The sequence below is a fragment of the Talpa occidentalis genome, unplaced genomic scaffold (assembly GCF_014898055.3).
Source record: "Talpa occidentalis isolate TD23 unplaced genomic scaffold, MPIMG_talOcc4v2.1 talOcc4.15, whole genome shotgun sequence".
Taxonomy (NCBI): Eukaryota; Metazoa; Chordata; class Mammalia; order Eulipotyphla; family Talpidae; genus Talpa; species Talpa occidentalis.
The window spans coordinates 32,609,845-32,635,035 of record NW_023601543.1 but is presented as its reverse complement, the minus strand read 5'-3'; the positions used below and the strand labels follow the sequence as shown (position 1 = coordinate 32,635,035).

The following is a 25,191-nucleotide window of genomic DNA, read 5'->3' as shown; positions in this document are numbered from 1 at the left end:
CTTCTGCCTGGAACACTTTCTTCTTTATCTGGTTAGTCTCCACCCAGCCTTGACTGTTGTCTTGCGTGTGTGCATGTGTGGGCAGATAGTTCTTTGATCCTGACTTCAGTTGATGCCTTACATCCACTGTGGCTGGTTTTTGTTTAGCTTCAGAGGGAAACCTTATTTCCAAGCCCTTTGTTTATGAATTTTTGTTTATCTCATGAAGTTCCTGTCTACCAGAATAATACCCGTCCTTTCAGTTTTTTCTAAAAATATAATTGTCTATAGGTGCATGATTTATCTCATCAATCTTGGTGACAGAATTATTTCACAATAATTTTGCCAGAAGCACATTTTAGTTCATTTCCTCCATCTAAAAATTCCTTTAATTATTCAGTGTGCTTTCTAATAATTGGCCATTATTGATATCCAAGGATATGTTATGATCTAAGTAATGCATGCCTATGACTATATTGTATTAATATTGTCAGTCTGGATGCCAGTTTCTCCAACTAATGTGACTTTTCTTCAAGATCCCATAACTGTGATTTCTGAAACTTCTGCCTTGAGAATCTTTGATTATCACAACTGTGAGTAGCTTTTTGCTTTATTTTTCCATTTAACTCCCCTGCTTTTGGGAAGCATCTAACAGATACCTGGCAAGTATTCTAGTTTTATTTACAAATCTGGTCTGCATTGGGTTGGGAGTTCCATTCGGCACTAATTAATCTTTGTATTTCCCTTTATGCTCTGAGTTTTTAATATTCATAAAGCAAGTTCAATGTTGTCTAATCCTGGCTAACAGTGAAATTCTTATAAATTATTTTCAGCTCAAGTGAAATTCTGCTTATAAGTTATTTTGAAGTCAAGTTCCAGTTAATTTTTTCTTTTTCTGAGATTATATTATCCTATCATTTAGATGATGTTAAATGGAATATTCTGGTTTTACAAGCAAGTAAAGCTATGTTCTCTTTAATACACAGACGCTCCTGCTTTTGATTAAAATTTTCTTTAGTCACTGCTTGCTCCAAATTTTTTATTTTTATTTTCCCCGTGTTTTATATTTACTATTAATTTCTGTGTTTCCCTTTCTACATTGACTACTGCCTGTCTCTTTCTACCCAGCAAGGATAACTCCATGTACCTCTCTTATTTAAAACAATAGCATAGTATAAGATACAGCAATTTGGGGTGTCCTCAGACATTAAGGCTAAAAGACATTGAGGTTTCTCTGAGTAAAATGTAGAATGCATTCACCAAATGTTCGAGTCTAACTTTTGCAAATTCTGGAGTTGTCATAGCCCTAAAGTACATCATATCAAATATTAAATGATGAACTGCATACATAATTAATTCACCAGCACATGATTAGTATCACAACCCTACATTATTAATCAAATTCATAATAAAACTGTTTCATTAACTCTATGGGCTTAATATTAAAACTTGCAATTAAAATTTTCCATTGCCTGTAACAAATAATTATTCAAATTTACAAGATAATAAGGCCCTTAGCATATTAAAAAGTTTTTAATAATAAGTTTATTTTGGAATCAAACTAACGGACTAGGTGTACTCAAGCTAATGATTATCAGGCATACTCAAATAGAAGGCCTTATCCTATTGGCCTCTGGCTATAATAAGGGATTTGATTTTCAGGTGATTGGGTTTTGATTTATTCACCCTTCGCCTACACTGCTACTAATATTTAAATTCCATGACCATATATTATCTAAATTTGAGTTCTAATTTCTTTAACTTCTGTGTGGAGATTTCTTGAACTACTAAACATAGAGCTTCCATATGATCCAGCAATTCCACTCCTAAGTATATACCCAAATGACGCAGAAATAGTAATTCCAAAGGGCACCTGCACCCCTATGTTTATAGCAACACTATTTACAATAGCTAAGCTTTGGAAACAACCCAAATGCCCCAAAATAGATGACTGTATCAAGAAGATGTGGTACATATACACAATGGAATATTACTCAGCGATCAAAAAAGATAAACACATGCAGTTTGCAGCAACATGGATGGAGCTAGAAGGGATCATGCTCAGCGAAATAAGTCAGAAAGAAAAAGAAAAATACCGGATAGTCTCACTCATATCAGGAATTTAGAAAACCTAAATAAGAGACCAGGAAAAAAGACTAATCAATACAGAGTAAAAATCAAAATCAACAAACAACTATAAACCAGAGACACACTATGGGCGGGGAGGAGGGAGGGGCAGGGAAAAGAAGGACTAGAGTCAAATAAGGGGGGGGTGCAATTGTATGGGGTATATAATCAAAATGAAAATGCATACATTGTGCAAAGATGAAAAAAGATGTAAGAATTATATAAAATAAAATATTTAAATTAAAAAAATTGTAATTTGAGCAGTAGATTCCAATTACTTTGACATTCCAAAACTGTTAGATTGAACCATATGAAACTACTATTTAACTAGATTGAAATTATAACCCAATACTTGTGAAAATTTTATTCAATCAAAATATGCATCAATAACATTCATAGATTTTCCCACTGGGAGAATATGAATAGGTCAAATCATCCCGTTATTGTTTCTTGAGTGAGAAATGCTTGTTTCTTAGAAAGCGTGCCAAATAATGAAAAAGGTGGTGATCCTTTGGAAAAAGTTCCAGTAGGTATTGTGAATGTGAAAAAATTTCATAATCCAATTCAGTTTATTCTTGAAAGGTGGTGTGTGATGTATGTAATCAAGAATTCTCATGCAAAAAAAATGGATATTTCTTTATTCATCCCATAGATTAATTTTAATACTTTCTAAAAATAATAATCTTTTATTGATATATAATTTTCATACAATGAAATTAACTATCTTTAAATGTACAGTTTGATAAACTTTGACAAATGTATCCAGTTATGTAAAAAAACACCACAATTAAGGTATAAAATATTTCTATAATCCCCAAAGGAACCCATTAATAGTAATTCCCCATTTACCTCCACTAGCACACCCCCCAGCCTTAGACAAACAACCATTCTACTTTCTGTTTCCATGGATTGGCCTATTCTATATATTTCATATAAATAAATCATACACTATGCAGCCTTTTGTATCTGGCTTCTTTCACTTACAATAAAGTTTTCAAAATTCATTCATATTTAGCATGTATCAATACTTCCTTCCTTTTTCTTGCCAAATAGTATTCTATTGTATGGATATACCACATTTATTTGTCCATTAATTGATGAATCTTTGGGTTATTTCTATTTTTTTGGCTGTTGTGGATAATGTTGCTATGAACATTTATATACAGGTTTTTGTGTAGACATGTTTTCATTTCTCTTGTGTATATACCTAGGAATGGATTTGGGGGTCATATTGTAACTCTCTGTTTAACATTTTCAGGGACTGCCAAATTGTTTTCCCCAGTGGTTGTGTTACAGAGACATTGCCATAAAAGGGGGAGGTACCATGTTCCCTCCCCCTTACTTAACAAAGGGAGGAGCAATGCGGCCAGGTGAAGGTATATAACATGGAAGGCAGGTGGGAAAAAAGTAAGGGATTCCTCTTGTTCCTGTGGCCTGACTTGTACCCTGGTACTGCTGGGAAGGAGATATGGAAGGAGACATGTGCAGACACTTGAGTGAGACACGTGGGGAGTCCGACAGTGGTAGCCGTTATCTTGATTTGTACTTTGATTTTGCACCTTTTGTTCCAAGTTTCTGGAACTTGCTTCAGAACTCCATTACCCCTTCTTGCCAGAAGGTGCTATAAACTTGTGGCAAGCTTTTGGCCTTATTGGTCCCAGTTTGAACCAACTCTGTTTGACTGGGCACTTGCCCACAAGGGAATGGTTAACCTTGGGTGTTTTTTTTTAACAAAGATTTATTTATTCATACAAGACCGGGGTACAGGCCAGATGCACGGGAGGGTGAGAGGATTCACCAGAGACAGAGCGGGGAACAGAACAGGCAGACTGACGAAATACACTGCTGAGGGGAGCAGTGGGTGAGACAGGAGAGGTCTGCTGCATCATGTGGGACCCTCGCCGACTGGCTGGGATCGAACTCGTGCTGCAGAGGCTGCGGACAGTTTCACTGTGCAGCGCTTAACAACCTGCGCCACCAGGGAGGCCCAACCTTGTGCGTTTTATAAGGAAGTTATTACCCTTTCTTATCTCTTTATGCACACTAATTCTATTAAAGATTTTTCATGCTAAGAGTCTGTCTTTGCCTCTTTGCACACATATGGTCAGGCCCCTTTAGAGCATGTAAGTTTGGGGGTCCCAGGGTGCCCCTTGGTCTTGTACTAACTGTTGCACCCTTGTACATTTCAACCAGTAATGTATGAGGATTCAAGTTGTTCCAGATCCTCTCCAACATTTCATATTGGTAGTTTTTTAATTTTTGTCATCCTAGGGGTGTTAAGTACGTTTTCATTGTGATTTTACTTTGCATTTTCCTAAGAACTAATGATGTTAAGCATATTTTCATTTATCCTTTGCATATTGTATTTGATGAAATATTTATCTGTTCAAATATTTTGTCCATTTTAACATTGGGCTTTTTCCTTACTATAAAATTTTGAGGATTGTTTAGGTATCCTGAATACACATTCTTTGTTATTTCTTCCAGTCTGTGTTTTGTTGTTTCATTTTTTTTTCTTTTTTTCCCCTGCCACCATCCGTTGTATTTCCCTTATTCCTTTTTTCATTTCATGAAAGTGTGTATATCAGGCCTCTCTGATGGCCTAGGAGTTAAGTCTCAGTGCTGTCATGGCAATGGCTGAAGTTCAATTCCCTGGACAGGGATCTAACCCACCTGGACAGCAGACCTCTCCTGTCTCGCCCATTGCTCCCCTCTGCAGTGTATTTCAGTAAATCCACCTGCTCTGGTCCCTAATCTGTCTCTGGTGAATGCTCTCACCAGCACCCCCACACCTCTGACACCAGTTCTTCTATGCAATAATAAATAAATAAAATCTTTTTAAAAGTGTGTATATCTCACAGTACAGTTATTTTAATTTTGATAAGTTACATTGTATCAGAAATTTAAAGGATTATGTTTCTGGTGTCATGTCTGAGAATGATTTGTCTGACCTAAAGTTACAAAGATTTTTTTCCTATGCTCTCTTCTTAGAATTTTAGTTTGTATGTGCTTTTAGGTCTATGATCCACTTTAAGTTAATTTTTTCATATGGCATGAAATGAAGGATGACATGTTTTTGTTTTAATTTGCATGTGGATATTCGATTATTCTAGCACCACTTATTGAAAAGGTTACCTTTGCCCCTGTTGAATTACTTTAACTATTTCGCGAAAAATCAGTGCAATTGACTGTGTAAGTATGTCTATTTCTGGACTCTCCATTCTGTTCCATTGATCCATATGTTTATATTTACACCAATACCACACTATTTTGATTGCTGTGGTTTTATAGTTAAACTTTAAAATCAAGCTTAGTCCTTCTTAAAGAAGACAACTTTCTTTTAGCACTGGACAGATGCCAGATCCATTATTGGCCAGCATTTTAGGCCAGGGACAACACAACCTGGCACAATAGTATGTGGGTTAGACCAAATTATTTGACAATGAAAGGAGAATCCATTTTAGCTTCTCTTAAGCAAATTATCACTAGCAAATTAACACCATGTCTTTGTCCCATTAGCCCCATAGTCTTGGAAACTGCTTTTCACACAATAGCTTAAATTATTAAATAAGTTAATTAAATAATTAATGAAATATAGCAATTTTTCTCTCCTACTGTTTTTTCCTCCTATTCCCATGGTACCACACCAGGGGGCCTAGAGGTGAGGTACTTTTCATTTTTTGCTCTTTCTTGCCATTTCCAAACTAAGTATCTTCTCATCTTTTGCACATTTCAGCTCATTTGAAACCTAAGATATTAGACCAACCCCCTTCTCCCTCATTATCACACTTTGCTGCAATCATCCACAATCTTCCTGGTTGTTATCTCTCATTCACTTAAGACTTTCTAGCATCTAGTTCACTCTCTTATTTTCTCTTCCCTACTTATCTTGTAATTCTTGGTGACTTTGTCCCCATGTAAATAATTCATCAAACATTTCTTCATGGGTCTTACCATCCCACATCAGATATCTATCTACTCCTATTTGTGCTACTATAGACATTATCATCACCAATAATGACATTATCTCTAACATACTGATTTCAAGAATTCCACTCTCCAACCAACACTTCTATCTTTCCAGGTCATTTGTTCTAGTATTCCTACTCCAAACAATTCTTCAGTTTCATTGGAATCTCCAAACCATTGGCCTTACCACATTTCACTGTTCACCACCCTCCACCTATTCTGACTTCCCTCCATACCAGTTACACCTCTGGTTTAATTCTATGGCCACTTATTTGCACATACCCTTAATTTTTTAAAGATTTATTTATTTATGCATACAAGAACTGGGGTGTAGGCCAGAGTTACTGGGTGTGAGAGGATTCACCAGAGACAGAGTGGGGAACAGAACAGGCAGACTGACGAAATACACTGCTGAGGGGAGTAGCAGGTGAGACAGGAGAGGTTTGCCACACCATGTGGGAGTCTCGCCTGCCGGCCGGGATACAACTCACAGTGCAAAAGCTGCGGACACTTTCACAGTGCAGCGCTTAACCACCTGCGCCACCAGCGAGGCCCATGTGGGATTATTTTTTAACTCATGACTTATTCTGCTGAAATAATTGCTCTGAGGTAGAAAACAAGTAATTACTATTCGGCATATTTGTTAGCAGGTAAACAGAGGGCTCCGAAGACCCCAAATTTGTATACTCTAAAGTGTTCTGGCCCTCTGTGCACACAAAGACAAAGCATACTTAGTGTAACAGCACTCGAATAGGACTCGTTTGCAAAGAGAGAGAGGAGAAGGATAATTGTTTTCCATCAAAACACCCAGAGTTGCCTATCCCTTCACGAGCAATTGCCCAGCCAGACAGAGTTTACCCAAAGCAGGTCTGTCAAGGCCCAAAAACTTGCCACAAGTCTAATTAACTTTTCTACAGGGATCCATTGAAAGGGGGATAAAGTTGTCAGGTAAGTCTGGGATGAAAGGAACAAACCCAAAGTACAAATCAAGGTAATGTCTTTCATTGTCAGCTTCCCCATGTGTCTCCCACCCACGAGTCTCTTTTAGTTGCCTACATGTCCCTGCTCCGCTTGTCTCCTCCAAGTCTTCCAAGTTCCTGGTGCAAGCCCAAAGTTGAGAAGGAAGCAAACTCTTTTCCATGTATCTCCCTCTGCTCGTGTCTCAGAGCCACCTGGCTTCATGTTATATACCTTGAACTGGCTGCTCAGTTCCCTGCCTGGAATTAAATGGGGCCAGGAACGAGGTACCTCCCCTTTTTATGGATATTTCTCTGTTACATATTGATTTATATATTGGTAGGTGTCAACACAACCACATTCATTCAGTGACAAATTTGTGGGGTTTTGTAAAGTATTTTGCTTTTTCCAAGTTGTTAATTCTATCTTTAAGATAAATTCCTAAATTAATTTTCTAATTCATTCAACAAATATTTAGTGAGTGCCTGCTATGTTTTATGGACTGTTGGAGGTGCTGAATGTATCCATTATAGTGGGTGAAGGCAGATATTAAATAGTACATATAACAAATAAGTACACAATACAATATCTTAGAAAGTAAGGAAACTGGAATTAAAATCAAATGTGTTAAGAGACAGGGCCCCCCTGGTGGCGCAGGGGTTAAAGACAGCACAGTCAAGCTATCTCCAGCCACTGCAGCACCAGTTCAATCCCCTGCAGGACAGGAGCAACCCACAAGGTGCAGCAGACTTTTCCTGTCTTACCTGCTGCTCCCCTCAGCAGTGTATTTCAGTAGTTGTGCCTGTTCTGCTCCCCACTCTGTCTCTGGTGAATCCTCTCACCCTCCACACCTCTGGTCTGCACTCCAGTTCTTGTATGCATAAATAAATAAATCTCTCTCTAAAAAAGAGACATTAGAAGATCAGTGTAGGGTAAATGGTTTTCAGGCTTTTCTGCCCTCCTACCATTAGGATTGTCCTACTTGATGGGGCACCTGTACTTGTTACTTTGTTGCAAACAGTCTTATTTACTTCTGTGGGCCAGGGGAGGAGTATTGAGATAGTCACCAAGAGAAGCAGAAGCAGGAGAGAGAAGGGGAGAAAGAGGCCAGAGAAGCCCAGAGTGAAGACTTGCCTGGGGCCTGGAGGCCTCCTGGCCTCCTGGCCCCTGGGCACCCCTGCCTGCCTTGTACCTGGTTGCTGCAGTGCATGTAAAGCTCAATGAAAGCCTGAGAAATCCACCAGGGCTCCAGGACTCTCCTTTACCCAGTCTGCGCGGATCATAGCAGATCATAGATAACCTGCTCAGTGCCCATCCTGCCCCTACAATCAGGAGAGGGACTGCAAATTTATTTTTTATATTCCCCATACAATTGCACCCCCTTTATTTTGACCACAGTCCCTCCTTTCCTAATTGAGAAGGTGACACAGGTAAAGATGTGGCAGAGAGGGATTGAGCCATACCGACTTATGGGGAAAGGACAATATCGGTTTAAAGTCACAGACTGGGAAAAAAAACCTCAGACAGTGTTTTTGGCACCCTTTTGCTCTTTCTGTGCCTCTGTCCCTCAACTTCATGCACTTTGCTTCAAAGGGCTGACATTGGTAACTATTGTGCGGGTGGACTGCTGAACTTGCTCCCCTTGACTGTGTAAGAAGCCTGAACTCCTGAGAGCTTATGTTTTCCAAGGTGGCCCTATAGGTAGTGATTAACCGTTCTGCAGCCCAGTTCTCTTCTCTCACGGCAAGACAAATGCCATAATTTACACTTCCGAGGTGCTTTCAGAATCAGGCTGAGGCTTCACTCCACTTTTATCTGAAATCTTACTCCTGAGCTTGGCTTTTTTCCCTTCCCTTCCTGCTTCACCCACTCTCTTGCTGGTTTCCCCTGGGAGCGGTTCCTAATAAATCATTTGCACATGAATCCTTATCTTAGCTCTGCTTCTGGTAAATATGAACTGAGACAGGTTGTGAAGTTGTGTGTCATTTTTAGTTCCATGATCTAAGCTAATTTGCCTATTTAGTTGCCCTAAATCATACAGAAAACAGGACTAGTACAAATACACTTGTACAGAATAAATATAAAATGTAAAGAAAGGTATAAATAAGCAAGATTTTGCTACACATGATTTCCTGCACATTCTGAATGTTTTTAAAATGTCTAAATTATTTTCTTTCTGTTACAGAAAAACTAGAAAAAAGAAAATGGGAGAAATACAAACACCCAAAATCTTATTATTCAGAGAGCCATTATTATCACTTTAATGTTTAACATTCCCAAATTGTTTCTTTTATATGTACATGTAGAGCTGAATCTCACTTCAGAAACGTGTGTAAGAAACGTAGCAATGTTAAGTTTGCCTTCTAGTTTCCAGCTTACCTGACTGATGAAAAATGCAATCCCAGTTAATTATTTTGTTGCTGTTGTTGGGGCAGAGATCTCCCTTCCCCAAGTTTCACCAGAATCCAAGTGCCCAGAAAATGGACTACTGTGGTTGCTGCTGTTACCCTCACTGTCTAGAGAGCAGGTAGGAGTGCTGCTTTTGTGCCAAGATTCCTTGCAGGACTCTTTGCTGAGGTTAGAAATGTTCATGTTTGGGATCCAAGTCTCTTCCCTGTATTACAGAGATATTTTCTTCTCAGCATCTGCTTGCTCTTTCCATTGGGCATTACCCGGGAGTGAAGTTTCTACCCTACACAGTTGCTACAGACTTCCAGCCCTCCTCCCAGTCTTGGAAAACTCCAGTGTCTGGCTGCTTTCCTTCTCCTTCTCAAACACCTCTCCTCCTCCCCCACTCTGCACAATCTTCCTTAGGAACTCAGGCTTTCAGAAAACAAAAGCCGGGAAGGGAGGTTGTTGGCAGACAACCTGTTTTCAGCCCTAGAGCACTAACTTCCCCAGGGGTAAAAGAGTACAATGGGCCTGGTTATCTCTTTGGAATTGGGGATGGGGTTAAGGAGAAGAAAAAAATGAAGCCACCACAAAATAACGAATTCGTATCTCAATACATCCTTCCCACCGCTCATATTTTTCATTACGCTGAAAATGATACTGGAATTGTAGGTTTTCAGGCCTAGTCTCCCAACCAGGAATGGACCCGTGTGCAGGGGCAGCGCTGAGTCCCAACCACTAGACCACCACGGGTTGGTGTCTCATGAAGCAGCAGCAGGAACCTCGCAGACGCTCAGGCAAACACGCAAGAATAAGCAGAACCTCCAGGTGTTTGGGGCGCTAGCCCAACAATTCTCCTTAAAATCCCTAGTCTCAGTGTTTATGTAAAACCCCAGAGTCCTAGACCTGCTGATGGCTAAAGTTAAAGGAGTTTGTGACCTCCTGACCTCCTTACTCTTTTTTTTTTTAAGGATTTTTAAAAAATTTATTTGTGCAAGCACTGGGTACAGTCAGAAACGTGGAAGGGTGAGAGAATTCACCAGAGCCAGAGTGGGGAGCAGAACAGGCAGACTGATGAAACACACTGCTGAGGGAAGCAGCAGGCACAGCAGGAGAGGTCTGTCGCGCCATATGGGACCCTCGCCGGCGGCCCGGGGATTGAACTGGCGCTGCAGAGGCTGCAGGCAGCTTCGCAGCCCAGCGCCCAACCGCTGGGCCACCGGGGGAGGCCCTGACCTCCTTATTCTTTTTTGTTTTTTTTTAAAGTAATAACATTTTTATTTCTAACACTTGTCAATGAACAGGTATTTATTTATTTATTTTTATTTAAATTTTTTAAAAATTTTTTAAAGATTTATTTATTTATTTGTTTGCTTATTTATACAAGCACTGGGTACAGTCAGAAGTGCGGGAGGATGAGAGAATTCACCAGAGCCAGAGCGGGGAGCAGAGCAGGCAGAAGGACCGAAGTACACTGCTGAGGGGAGCAGCGGGCGGCAGGAGAGGTCTGCGCACCATGTGGGACCCTCCTCCAGTGGCCGGAGAGCAGCGGGGGATCGGACTGGTGCTGCAGAGGCTGCGGACAGCTTCGCAACCCAGCGGCTCAACTGCTGCACCACTGGGGAGGCCCAAATTTTATTTTTATACTCCCCATACAATTACAACCCCCTTATTTTGACCCCAATCCCTCCTTTCCCCGCCCCCCACCCCCCATAGAGTGTCTCTGGTTCATAGTTGTTTGTTGATTTTGATATTTTCTTTCTTACAGTTATTCTTTTTCCTGGTCCCTTATTTAAGTTTTCTAGATTCCTGCTGTGAGTGAGACCACCCGGTATTTTTCTTTTCCTTTCTGACTTATTTCGCTGAGCATGATCCCTCCCTTCCAGCTCCATCCATGTTGCTGCAAATTGCAGGTGTTTATCTTTTTTGAATGCTGAGTAATATTCCATGGTGTATATGTACCACATCTTCTTGATCCAGTCATCTATTTTTGGGCATTTGGGTTGTTTCCAAAGCTTAGCTATTGTAAACAGTGCTGCTATAAACATAGGGGTGCAGGTGCTCTTTGGAACTGATGTTTCTGTATCCTTTGGGTAAATACCTAGGAGTGGAATTGCTGGATCATATGGAAGCTCTATGTTTAGTACTGACCTCCTTACTCTTAAACTAAAACCTTTTTTTCCATTTTTCTCTTGCTTGGGCCCTACATCCTCAATGCCCTCATTGAGATCATCTCTCGCCTGGAGACCAGAACACTCCATAGGGTCCTACAGATGTAACCCACTATGAAGCCTCCACCGTCGTTCGTCCGAGATCCCTTAGATCATCATCCTGTGGAGGAGCCCTGACTGCCTCCCCACATTGCTCACTTTCAGCAGGAAGCAGTCATTGATCAGATCAATGTCCTTTGTCCTAACAGCAGTTAGGTGCTTCACTGTAGAGGGGGAAATGTATCCTAGGGCAAGTTAGGGTGAAGTAGGCAGCCTCTAGGACAGTGCAGGGACTACAGGAGAGTTAAGGAAGGCTCCAGAGATAAGGGCCTCAAATTCCAAAGGGGGCAACTCAAACACCCCAGGATTTATGACATTAGGGACTTATTTTATGACCTTAGGGTCAACAAGACATTCCAAACAGAGGACAATGAAGGAAAAAAGGTAAGGGCTGGGACACAGAGACTTAGTTCTGGGCATGGAGACACTTAGGCAGTGAGTGAGACCACCGAGAACTAACCAATCACAAAGAGACTGGTGGAGCTTTAGGACAATTATGGGAAAAAGGTATATATTCCCTAAGAAACGACTCCACTTCAGCTTCCTTGCCCCATCCTGGCCTGGGAGTCTCACTTTATTTCTGTTCCTTTTCTCCTCAGTAAACTTTTTCTTTCTCTAAACAAACCTGCCTCTTCTTGCTTGCTTGCCTGAGCATCTGCGAAGTTCCTGCTGTGGCCTCATGAGATACCATCCCATGGTGGTCTAGTGGCTGGGACTCAGTGCTGCCTCTGCAGCCTGGGGTCTGTTCCTGGTTGGGAGACTAGGCCTGAAAACCTACAATTCCGGTATCAAGATCATGTTGAAAATATGGTATTTTTCCACTTGATTTCTAAAAACAATTTGCCATGTCAACAATATACTTGAAAAATACTATTGTTAACAGTATCCTATTGTTTGGAATAGCCTAATCTATTTTGATCTTTTAGGCTGTAGTCAATCTTTTGGTCATTCATTATAAATTCTGCGGCAATAAAGAAGTTTGTAACTACATCCTTTACATTTACACAGCTATTTTTTCACACAAGATAGCTTCACTATCTTTGTTTATAAATTGTTTAAAATATTATAATTTTTTTAAACTATTATAATTTTTAAGTACAGAAGTATAATGTGAAAGATCCCCATAATTCTTACAGCCAGAGATAAACAGCTTGAGGTGTAATTTTCAGTATATGTTACATTATTTCTGTGCCTATTTGGCATTACTAGTAATATTTACATTTTTAATTAAAGGAAAGATAGTGAAAAATGGAAAAATAGAAGTTTTGCAACCTTCTCTTTCTTGCATAATATAATATTATGGACACCTTTCATATCTATAAGTATATATGTAAACCATCCTTTTACAGGGCTTCCTAGTATTCCACTATATGAACATACTATAATAAGGTCATGTTTGGCCTAATGTGATATGGGCGACATATACAAGGGTGGTCCCAGTAGGCTGTTACTTACAGCATAGGTGTGTAGGAGGTTATATCAGCTAGACTTGTATTAGCACAACAAAATTGTCGGGCAATGAACTGCTAAGGAGGCATCACTGTTGTTAAGCATGGCATGACAATATCTGACCCTGCTTACAGCAATCTAGATTTTCCCACTTATTCTTATAAGAAAATCTTCAATAAACATCCTGTATATACATTGGGGTGCACAATGTTTCCTAGCAATAGAATTGTTGAATCAAAGTATAAATACATTTATAATTTTGATACATAGTATCAAATTATCCACAGAATAGCTGTATGCATCTGCACTCAAATAAACAGAAAATGAGACCTATTTTTCACACTCTTATTAACATGGAGTATTTATGATTCTCATCTAGTAACAAAAAATAATTTTGTTTGTTGATTATTGGTAGAGTATCTTTTCCAGTGTTAATTGCCTATTTGTATTTCCACTTCTGTGAATTGCCCATGGAGTGTTACTCTTTTTCCTTTTGTAAGGGTTTTTTTAATACCAAAGCTATTATCTCTAATGCATTTGTTGCAGATATTTTCCCTGTTTACTTCTTGCCTTTACTCTATCAGATAAAAATAAACATCACATAGTTTTCATGGATATTTCTGATTACTAGTGAATTTGAGTGCATTTCTGTTGATGTATGTAGTATAATGCCTTTTAAAAATATTGTAAATCACATATGGATTTGTTTTTAAAATGCATGCCATCAAAAATCAATATTCTTTCAATTAAACAAATTGTATAGAAAGAAACCATGTATTATATAATATATAATGTTTTCAGCAGTTAGTGATGAAATCTAGTTAAAATTAAGTACAGTTATATAGGATAAAATGACAAAGTTTAAAATTTTGCATATATTTAACTGAAGTCTTTCATTTTGTAATTCTAGGTCTGTTTTTCCCTTTCTGGGAGAAATACCTTTTCATGGCATAGAATATAAAATATCATAAAATTCAGAAATAGCTTCCAAGAAACTTAGCAAGTTCTTTGCTTTTATAACAAATATTTCAGAACATTTTTATAAGAAAACTCAAATCTCTCCCTCAACTCCCTGATCTTTCCCTCTGGAGTTTACAAATTGCTCCTTAGCGTTTTTCTTTTTCTTTTCGATGGATGGATTTTGTTTTTTGAATATTTTAATTAGACATTACAAACATTCTGCCTCAAAATGTGACCAGCTACAGGTCATCAAGATTTTTCTTGAAAACAAGTGCACAAGAAGTAAAGGTGCTTATGCTACTTGGTTGTTGCTGGACAACTTGGTAAGGGTGGTAAACTTGGTAAAGAGGTCTTTGTGGTAGTTTTATATTCCTGGATTTGGTTCTGTGTACCAACTCTTCTACACAGTCTTACATTTCTAAGTTTTGGGCCTATTGTTTTTTTCTGCAGTGCCTAATTTGTGTTGTGGGCTTTGTTCTCGTTCACCCTTTAGGAGCTCAAAAGAAACACTCTTGTGTAAAACAAAGGGGTAAGTTAAGGGGCAGGAAAGCACAGGGAACACTGGGAATGGAGTGGGTGGTGACCTCATTCCCACTTACCCTAAACTCCATTCATGGGATCCATGACAATTGCATGGAAATGGTGTCATCATCTTATTCTTCCTCCCGGTGTAAAATAGCATTGACTTATGTCAACATACAAACGTGTGTGTGTTTTTCCTCTCTCCACGTGCTTTCCGCGAAATGTGTCCACATCTGTAGTTCCCACGCTCCTGCTCCCTTCACGTCCAGCGGGGTGAAACACCGCCAGACTCCTGGTTCTCGGCAGGAACAGAAAGTGTGAGTCCCTCTTCCTTTTCCCTTCAGCTGGACCCCTCAGCCGCTGTCTTCACTGGGCCATTGAGACTAGACGGAAAAGGGGCCGAGGCCCAAATCAGAGTGACCCTGTGCAAGGTCCTCGCACCCCAGGACCCTGTTCCCTCCTGGTGAGCACCTTTCTGGACCCAGCGGCCCAGTCCGGGAGGGCAGGGACCGGGCAGGACATGCCTCGGGAGGGGGCTGTTTCAGGGCAAAAGTTGGAATGCCCGGGTTCTGTCCAGTCTAGCAGATAGGGTCACTTCCAGGCCCAGGAGAGGCAGCCTCTCTAAGAGGGAAGGTTCTCAAACTCGGCGGATGGCCCGAAGAGAGCACAGAGAGCGCCCTGAGGGATACGGAGAGACTTAGTCTAGAATTCGGTGCTTCGTGCAGTAGAGGCTTTCCAAAAAGCTGAACTCACGCTTCCTGGCAAAGGGAGGGCAGCTGCTTATGTTAGAGCTGGGTAAAGGGCTCCTGACAAATGAGCCCTGCTCCCCAAGGAGCAACGGGGAAAAGCTGTCCCAAGGGGACGAGGACCCCGCGTTGAGCGTAGCCCACCCCAAGTAAGAGTAAAGATTTGTGTTGAAACCCAGCAGACAACTGCGTGGGATGAGGCAGTGGTTGGGTGTTTTTGACAAGTGCGGCCTCAGTCCCCTTCCCTCCCGAGACAGCGGCTGGGAAGAACCACAGGCCAATGCTCAGTGTAAAGCGGGGAGCCCCAACTACATCAGCCAGTGAGCACAGCAGGAAGCCTGGCAGCCGCCTGGGAGACCTGCAGCGGAGCTAAAGCCCCGCGTCTGAGGGCAGCTGAGTGGCAGGGTCATAATGAACGTGTCTGGCCACACGGCCGCCAGGTAATAATGAAGCCGGCCCGTTGCCAGGCCAACGGACACTGAAACCTGGCCAGGCTCCCCTGAAGCCTTGGGCCAGACCACCCTGGGAGCCCAGCCTGAAGGAGCAGAGACGACAACCTGCAGGGTGTGTCCCTGGGAAGGTTCTTCTCCCAGCACTTGAAGTGATGAGATCGCAGCTGCTGGCAGAGCCAACCCACGGCCTTCTCTGAGCGGAAAAGCTGCCGATCACCATGGCTTGGACAGACAGGATCCCCTATCACTGCTTCATGCTGCAGCTCATACTCTCTCTCCTGCTCCTCATCTCCTTGGTGACACGCATGGCCTTTCAGTTTTGGAAACAATCTCGGACCCCAGGAGATGCAGCCTCTCTAAGATAAAGATTCTCCAACTCAGTTACGTCTACCAGAAAAAGGACGGCGGAGAGAAGACGACCCTGGACTCCACTGGCCCGCCTGTGGGGGCGGCGAGGACACCTGGCTTTCGCCTGAACCACGCGTCTCCACGCCGTTTGCCATCAGAGCAGAGAACATTAAAACACGGCACTTCCCCTTAGCTCTGCCTCTGCGTGTTTTTGTCACTATCGCCCAAAAGGTCTTCATTTTGTACAAGTTTTGCTAGTAACCCTCACTGTAAACACCCTTCGCTGTGCGACGGGCTTGTGGTAAGAGCTCTACTGGCGTCGTCTAATCCTCGCCACCGCCTCTGAGGCCAGGGCCACTATCGTGCTCCCTTGACCAAAGAGGAAAGGGAGGGTTTGTCCCAGCAGCAGACAGTTACAGGTGACAAGGCTGGGACGCGCATCCGGACCTCTTGACCCGGTGCGCTCTCCACCGCTAGGGTGGTCTCTGGTGGTCAAAGCATGGGACAGGCTTCTGCAGTCCCGGGGACACACCTTGGTGAGATGGGGTGTTTTCTACCGGTTACGTCAATTTCCCCTTCGCTTAACATGAACTTTGAGGCCGTAGCGTACAGCTTTATACGAGGCAAGGCAACCAAGCCTTTCACTGCCTCATAATACCCTGATGACACACTTGTGTGAGGAATTCCTTATACACCAGCAAATAATTTTCCTATTTTATTTTTACGTATTGAATTTTCTCAGAAGTGATAGTGAACCATACATAACAAGGTGTCATTTCCTTGGAATTTTCTATGTAGGCCATCATGTCATCTGTAAATAGCCACATATTTCTTGCTGACCTGTGTACCTTTATTTCCTTTTCTTGCCTTACTACAATATTTAGAACTTACAGCACTATGTTCAGTAAGAGTGGCAAGGGCAGAAACCTTTGACTTTCTCCAATCTTAGCAGAAAATGTATTCAGTCTTTCACCATTGAGTTGCAGTGTTAGTTCCAATCTTTTGAAGATGCACTATATTAAGCAGAGGGGAAAAGCTCATGAATTCAGAGAACAGAATGGTGGCTGCCAGAGGCAGAGTTGGGGGTGAGATTGAAGAAATGGGTGAAAAGAGTAAAAGGCCAAAAAAAAAAAGTGATAAACTTCCCCTTTATTCCTAACTATTGAGAAGTTTTTTCATGAATGGATGTTAAGTTTTGTCAAGTACATCTTTATCACTTGATAGGATGATGTATTTTTCTTCTATAGACTCTCCATGTGATGGATCACACTGGTTGGCTTTTGAATGTTGAACCAGTCTTGTATCTCTGGAGTAAACATGCTTGATCATGGTGTATAATTATTTTAATATATTGCTGAATTCTATTTATTAATAATATGTTCAGTGTTTTGTGCTTATTTTCATGGGTATATTGGTTTGTAGTTTTTTTTTTAAACTATCTTTCTATTGGTTCTGTTATAGGATAGGACTAATGCAGTAAAATGAAAGTGTTCCCCTTGCTTCTATTTTCTGGAATTTGTGTTAATTCTTCTTTAAAGGTTTGGCAGAGCTGTCTTATGAAGCAATCTGGGCAAATTAATGTGATTCAGCCCAGTTTTCTTTTTAATGATTTCCCCCTAAATTTTAGTCACTGAGCTCCCTTCTTTAATTTTTATATCCTTAAAATGGGTGTTTTATTGGACTTTTACATCCATTCCTTAACTTCACTTTTTAAAAAAAAATATATATATATAAATTTATATATACATATATATTTACATCATTCTTCCTTTTTGTACAATGTATGCTTTCTCCTCTCAGGTGTAGTCCCCATAAAATTCCCACCACCAATTCACCTGTGCACCATCACTATAGTCCCTTGTGCTCTTCCCTCCCCTGTTTAGATCTCTCACCGTCACCCTCCTCTGCAGAATGTCTCTGATTTATAGCTGCCTGTTAATTTTGATTTCTTCTTCTTCTTTTTTTCTGATCCCTTATTTGGTTCCCCTACATTCCTCCTACTAGTGAAACCATCCAGGCAGAGCTGGGAATCTCTCTGAGATGCTGAAAGGACTCAAATTTTCTCTTGGTCCCTGCTCCCACAGATGGAGAGTGCGGAGCTTTGGACCCCTCTCCTAGGCTAGCCCATGCAGTGAAATAGACACTGCAGAAAAGGTAATCCATCTGAAACTTGGAAACAGGTGACTGGGAGGAGGGGTGGTGCCTGGGAACAAAGTGAGGAATGTGTAATTGCCAGGGGACACTTCCTCCTGCCCTTTCCAAGCTGTCTTCAAACTGTAAAGTATAGTGGTTGCTTGGGTATTGGTACTATAGCTGGAACAAGTTAGATGAAGATATAAGCGAAATTTAATATATACTGACATTTTTTCCTCCATAAAAGAAACCTCCTTTAAAAAAGAACATTATTGGGCCTCCCCGGTGGCACAGCGCTTGAGCTCTGGGCTGCGAGGCTGCCCACAGCCTCTGCAGCACCGGTTCGATCCCTGGCCACCGGCGAGGGTCCTGCATGGCGCGCAGACCTCTCCTGCCGCCCGCTGCTCCCCTCAGCGGTGTACTTCGGTCCTTCTGCCTGCTCTGCTCCCTGCTCTGGCTCTGGTGAATTCTCTTGCCCTCCCGCCCTTCTGACTGTACCCAGTGCTTGCAATAAATAAATAAATAAATCTTTAAAAAAAAATAAATAAAAATAAAAAAGAACATTATTAATGACTTCCTTTGTTTTTGTTTCAAATGACAACAGTAATCATTGTGATAAAAATTCAACAATATAAAAGGATGTAATTTAAAGGGCGAATTTTTCCCCTGCTCTTTTTTCTGCCCCTTTCTCTTCTTTCTAAGGTTCCAACTTTGTGCTGAGCTTGCCCGCATTCCCGTTTCCTTGTTCTTCTCCTCATCCCTTTCCATAAGGGTTCTAAACAATTTTCAAAGACTGTTAGTGTTTACACAATGCACTGGTTGGTGATCACTTATTCTATGCACCGCCTCCACGCACTAAACACCCCCTTCCCAGGTGAAAGTCCCGGCCCAGCAGCATGACCACTGCCAGCATCTGGCTGAGCCAGGCCATTTTCACACTAACCTAATCACAAGAAACTATTTCTGGTGAAATCTCTAACATCTTGGTGAAAGAATATATACTTAACGCTTACAGAGTTATCATTTAAGGTGAAATATTATTGTGTGGAAGAATGTTAATAAGATGGTTTTGGCAGTGAACTCTGAGGAAGAAAATTTCTAACTTTATTCCATCCCCCATTCACTGGCATTTAAAGCAGTATAGCATTGAATGCTCAGTCATCTGCATAAGGCATTCTTTTGTTCCTTCACTTCCCAGTTAGAGGAGTTGGACTATTTCTGTTAAGTAAACATGCCTCAGGCTTTGGAGTCACTTTGGGCCCTCCTGTTAGTCAAGTACATAGGTAGCAAAGGTGAAGTGGTTTAGTATGTGGATTCTAGGGCCATACTTCCTGCCTGTCTGCGTACCTACCTTTCAAATCCCAGAACGACTATATGCTAACTGTGTGACGATGGACAAGGTAGCTAACCTCAGAGGGCATCAACTTGCTCACCAGTGAGATGGTAATGATTCTGGAAGTATATACCTTAGGGTGTTGTTGTGAGAATTATATGAATTAATACATGGAAAACAGAACAGGGCCTGACACAGTAAGTCCCATGCAATTACATAGAAACTATCAAGTACCTTATATTTGACAGAGTGATCAAGGAGTTTCTATTTTATGCCGGTTTTTATGGACTATAAAACTGCCAGATCTTCATTTGGGCAAGAAAGTGATGCTGGACAAAACCTAGAGGTGCCCAGGGACCCCCAAACAGTTAAGGGGTCCATTCTAAGAATGCATGCCATCCATACACATAAAGGTAAAGAAGCAGACTCCGAGTGGCTCAAAGACTTTAATTGTGAGATGTTCAAAGAGCAAAATCATCCATCCCCTACTGGGCATACGCTCATCAGATAGGGCCCAGAGCCGCAAAGTCAGCAGGAGAACAAGTCCAAGGCACATGTAGGCAGGAAGCACAGGTGAGGATTTAGGTGGATCCCAGAGAGCTGGAACAGGAGTCAAAATGTACTGCGTAACATGAATCCACCAGAGGGCCAAGAGGATGGCTGCCATCATCTCTGAGGAGCTGTCCTGCCACAATGTTCAAGCCACCAGGACAACGGGCCAGGTGAAGCCTCCCAATGTGTCCCCCCTTCCTCTCTACTCCACACCAATATATATCCACCTTGCTCATTCCTCCTTCCCAGCTGCACTCCTTTCCAGAAGTCCAGTTCATGGCATGCTGGGAGTTTCAGTCTGAGACATCTGAGATGTTAGCACATGGAAGGGCGGGGGGAAGTGGCCCTGGTCTCCTCAGCCAGAGCAATAGTCCTTCCTTCCCCTTTCCAGCGACACATCCTGTAACAAATGGATCAGATACCCTCATCCCCACACACCCAGGAAAGAGGTCAAAGATTGTAGTAGTTACTAATTTATTAGTGTCTTCTGATAATATTTCACTCACTGTTCCCATACTCACTCCACCGCATCACTTGTGTGGCTGTAGTGATGATAGATTTCTTGTCAATGGAACGGATGAAAACAGACCTAACAGAATACTTATGATAACTCCTCTCCAAGACAACTTGGGTTGAGAGTTGATGTCACTTCCAATGCATGGAAGGGTATGTTGACAGTGAAAGGAATTTGTTTGCCAATGGTCTTTCAATTTTTATTACTCAAAAGCCCTAAAAGCCACAGCTATTCTTTGAAGAAGAATACTTCAATCCATCTCTCATTTACATCTCGATACCTCCCTCCTCCCCATATATTCTCTCCTTAAACTAACATGCCTGCCAATTCTTCCTGACTTGCTTTATTCTTGACTCAGCCTGGACCCACAGCTAATGGTTCTCTCAATAGTATCTTCAATTCCCCAAGCTCATCCTCATTTTAATTCACATCCTTCTGCCATTCCCCAGCCCTGGATCAGTTTTCTCTGCTGCTACTCCTGCAGTTGCTGCCACTGGAGAAAATCCCGACAACAGGGTACTCAGGTGCTTCATTTATACATTCATGGGCCCAAGGCTCAGCTGGGCCCATTCTGCAACCACTGGACTTAGTCCCTGTCATCAATTTGTGCTGTGGTCTGTGGAAAAACAGGACACTTGGGATTTCACATCGTGATGACTTTCATAGCTTGAGCCCAGGACTGTGCTACTGAAGTAGATGCCCCCTCTCTGATGGTAACAACACGTGCATAATTTTGCATCCATTCTTCACTCTTAGCTGCATCTGAAATAATATTTTAGAGGCATTAACTTATATTCTTGTAGCTTTTCTGGGTATGTCACTCTTTTGTCTTCCTGTCATTCAGGCAGATATCCGTGCTTCAGCGAAGGTTTGTAGCAGAGTTTCCTGGTTTTTGTGTTTCTATAAAAACCTGAGCCCATTATTCTGGGAGCATCTGAGGCAAACAATAAGAATAATGAGCAGAAGGATTTTTCCCAGATTAGAGAAAAAGTCCTCCCCCAGCTCAGTGGAAAGGGGAGAGAAGGAAAGGAAGTGATAAGAGCATAGACTCCAGAGAGGAAATGAATGCAGGTTGTTTCAAGGAGGATGAGGCCTGGGCGACTTGCAGAGTTCCTGTGGCCTGGCACAGAGAGGAAGCATCTGACCGAGATGTCAGAGCTGAAGGGGCCATTGGATGGGAACGAGGGGCTGGGAGCAGCAATCACCAAGGACCAAGGACCCAGACCTGTGTGATCTATGACTGGGAACAGATGGCCACTTCTTTGCCCTCTTCCCCTTTTTGCACAATCCTGCTAAAAGGGAAGAGCCCAAACTTTATGAAGAATAAATGTCTGTCACCCCAGGGGAGTGTTAGAGGCTCAAATAGAAAGGAGGTTGAATAAGTTAAAAAGTTGTGCTTCTCACTCATTTAACTTAGACTCATGAAAGGAAAACTGTTTGCATACTTGAGTCTGTGAAAGGTTTACTGACCCAAGATGTGAGCACCTCTTTTGGTAGGACTTTCCCTCCTTTACTCACACTTATAACCATATGAAATGGTGAGTTCAAACTGTGTTCTACCAGAGCTCTGGGATCTAAGCAAATTCCTTATGGATCTGGGTAGAGGGGTAACATTTGGCAGGAGTCTGGACATCCTTCAGCACAGCTTTCTCCAGAGTATTTTCCCTTTTATCTGTTTAACATGAAGATTATTTTAATTTTCCCTTTAAATAGAAGATAAAGGTGCTCAGAAAGTTTGAAAGTCGCTTATGTAAAGTATAAAATTATTCATAGCTATACTACGAGAAATATACTGGCGTAACACTGATGTTTGTTTTATTTTGCCGGTATAATTCTGGAAACAGTTCTGAAAGCAGTTCATAATATATTTTAAGCATTGACAACAGAAGCATCATTGAAGGTAACTATTTTGAAGGTCAGTACTTGTTTGCATTTTAAGTTTCAGGTTTGTTAAAAAATGCAGTCTTGAATTCAACACCACACAACAGCTTTTTTGCTGTCAATACAATTCTGGTAAAACAGTATTAATATATCTGCTCCTTAAAATACAAGGGCAGAGCTATGAATAAGTTATGTTTTAGTAGGACCAACTAGATGGACTATTCTTTGTTGGCAGAATTTATTAGCTCCACTGCAATATTTTTTTTTTCCATTTCACAATCAAATACAGTGTAAGATCTAACAAGGGAGGAAATGGGTTTTTCTCTTTCCAGGGCTGAAAGAAGAATACTTGGAAGTGAATAATAGTTTTCTTCCATCACCTTTTACTTCCTTAATCCAATGATAGTGTACTGGCTATTTCTTCCTTCCTAAGACTATTCAGAACTTTACCTAGGGGAGCTCTCTGGGTTCTGTGCTTTAGCGGGAACACCCAGCAAGGAAATAACTAACTGGCTAAGAAGAAGCAGTCTCTCTCCAGATCACTGGTCTATTCTCTGTTTTCTCTTAGATAAACCACATTCTGAACTCATCTGGTTTGGATCTGCTATTAAGTAGCTCTGCACACACAACAAGTATCTGTGGCTTCTTGGAAGATTCCAAAGTCTTATTTTACTTAATAAAGCGCTTTATACCGACTATTCCTGTAAGGGGATGGGCAGAAAGTCTCTAGGAAGAAGGTGGGGAGATTCCATTCCGAATGCCCTGTTGACAGGTAGTGGATGGGAAAAACCAGAGTTGGTCATAGGACTGGAGAGATAATCAAGGAGACCAGTTAGTCGTTCTTGGAGCAAAATATATGTGTTTTGGGGCCTCCCTGGTGGCGCAGCGGGTTGAGCTCAGTGCTGTGAGGCTGTTCGCAGCCTCTGCAGCGCTGGTTTGCTCCCGGGCCACATGGTGCGCAGACCTCTCCTCTATTGCCTGCAGCTTCCCTCAGCAGTGTATTTCGGTCATCTGCCTGTTCTGCTCCCTGCTCTGTCTCTGGTGACTTCTCTCACTCTCCTGCGCATCTGGCCTGTACCCCAGCTCTTCTTTAAAAATAAATAAATCTTTTGGATTATTGAAAGGATTTTTTCTATTTAAAAATTTCTGTTATGAGACGAATTAGTGCCTGTCCTTCACAAACTCTTCCAAAAAATTGAGAAGGAAGGGACAATACCAAACACGTTCTATGAAGCCAACATTACACTAATACCAAAACCGAACAAGGACAACACAAAAAAGGAAAACTACAGGCCTATCTCCCTAATGAGCACAGATGCAAAAATCCTCAATAAAATTTTAGCTATCAGAATCCAACAATGTATCCATAAGATAATTCACCATGACCAAGTAGGATTCATTCCAGGGACACAAGGATGGTTTAACATCCGAAAATCAATCAACGTTATCCAACACATCAACAAAAAGAAATATAAAAAGCGTATGATAATATCAATAGATGCTGAGAAAGCTTTCGACAAAGTGCAACACCCATTCATGATAAAAGCCCTTGAAATTCTTGGGATACAAGGAATGTACCTCAACATCATAAAGGCCATATATGACAAGCCAACAGCCAGTATCATTCTCAATGGTGAAAAGCTGAAAGCAATTCCATCAAGATCTGGAACAAGACAAGGATGTCCACTTTCACCACTGCTTTTCAATATAATACTGGAAGTCCTAGCCAGAGCAATAAAATAAGAGAAAGACATCCAAGGAATCCAAATAGGAAAAGAAAAAGTCAAACTATCACTATTTGCAGATGATATGATAATATACATAGAGAACCCCAAAATCTCCACAAAAAAACTAATTCAACTCATCAATCAGTTCAGTAAAGTGGCAGGATACAAAATCAACACGCAAAAGTCAGTAGCCTTCCTATACACAAACAATAAATCTGAAGAAGAAGAAATCAAAAAAACCATCCCCTTGGCGCTGGAAAGGATCATGCTCAGTGAAATAAGCCAAAAAGAAAAAGAAAAATACCGGATGGTCTCACTCATAGCAGGAATCTAGAAAACTTAAATAAGGGACCAGGAAAATGAATAACTATAAGAAAGTGAAAATCAAAATCAACAAAAAACTATGAACCAGAGACACATTTTGGGGGGTGGGGGGCAGGAGGGGAGGGATTGGGGTCAGAATGGGGGGGTTGCAATTGTATGGGGGAATATAAAAATAAAATTTATTATTTAAAAAAAAACATCCCTTTTATTATTGAAACAAAAAAATCAAATATTTGGGAATAAATCTAACAAAAGAGGTAAAGGACCTTTACAAAGAAAACTATAAAACACTGTTAAAAGAAATAGAAGAAGACACAAAGAAATGGAAAAACATCCCCTGCTCATGGACTGGGAGAATAAACATTATTAAAATGGCCATCCTACCAAAAGCAATATACAGATTCAATACTATTCCAATCAAAATTTCAATGTCATTCTTCAAAGAAATAGAACAATTATTGATGAAATTCATATGGAATCACAAAAACCCCGAATAGCCAAAGCTCTCCTGAAAAAAAAGAAGGGAATGGAGGCATCACACTCCCAGACTTCAAACT

The 25,191-nt window shown here is 41.2% G+C and overlaps 1 long non-coding RNA gene across 1 annotated transcript in view; it reads right to left on the bottom strand.

The window, feature by feature from the left end:
- Positions 1–20,522: 20,522 nt before the first annotated feature.
- LOC119246622 (uncharacterized) overlaps positions 20,523–25,191 on the bottom strand; it is a 29,540-nt gene continuing 24,871 nt past the window's right edge. Inside the window, exon 4 of the long non-coding RNA XR_008552080.1 lies at positions 20,523–20,588. This is a non-coding gene — a long non-coding RNA (uncharacterized LOC119246622). The remainder of the gene's footprint in view (positions 20,589–25,191) is intronic.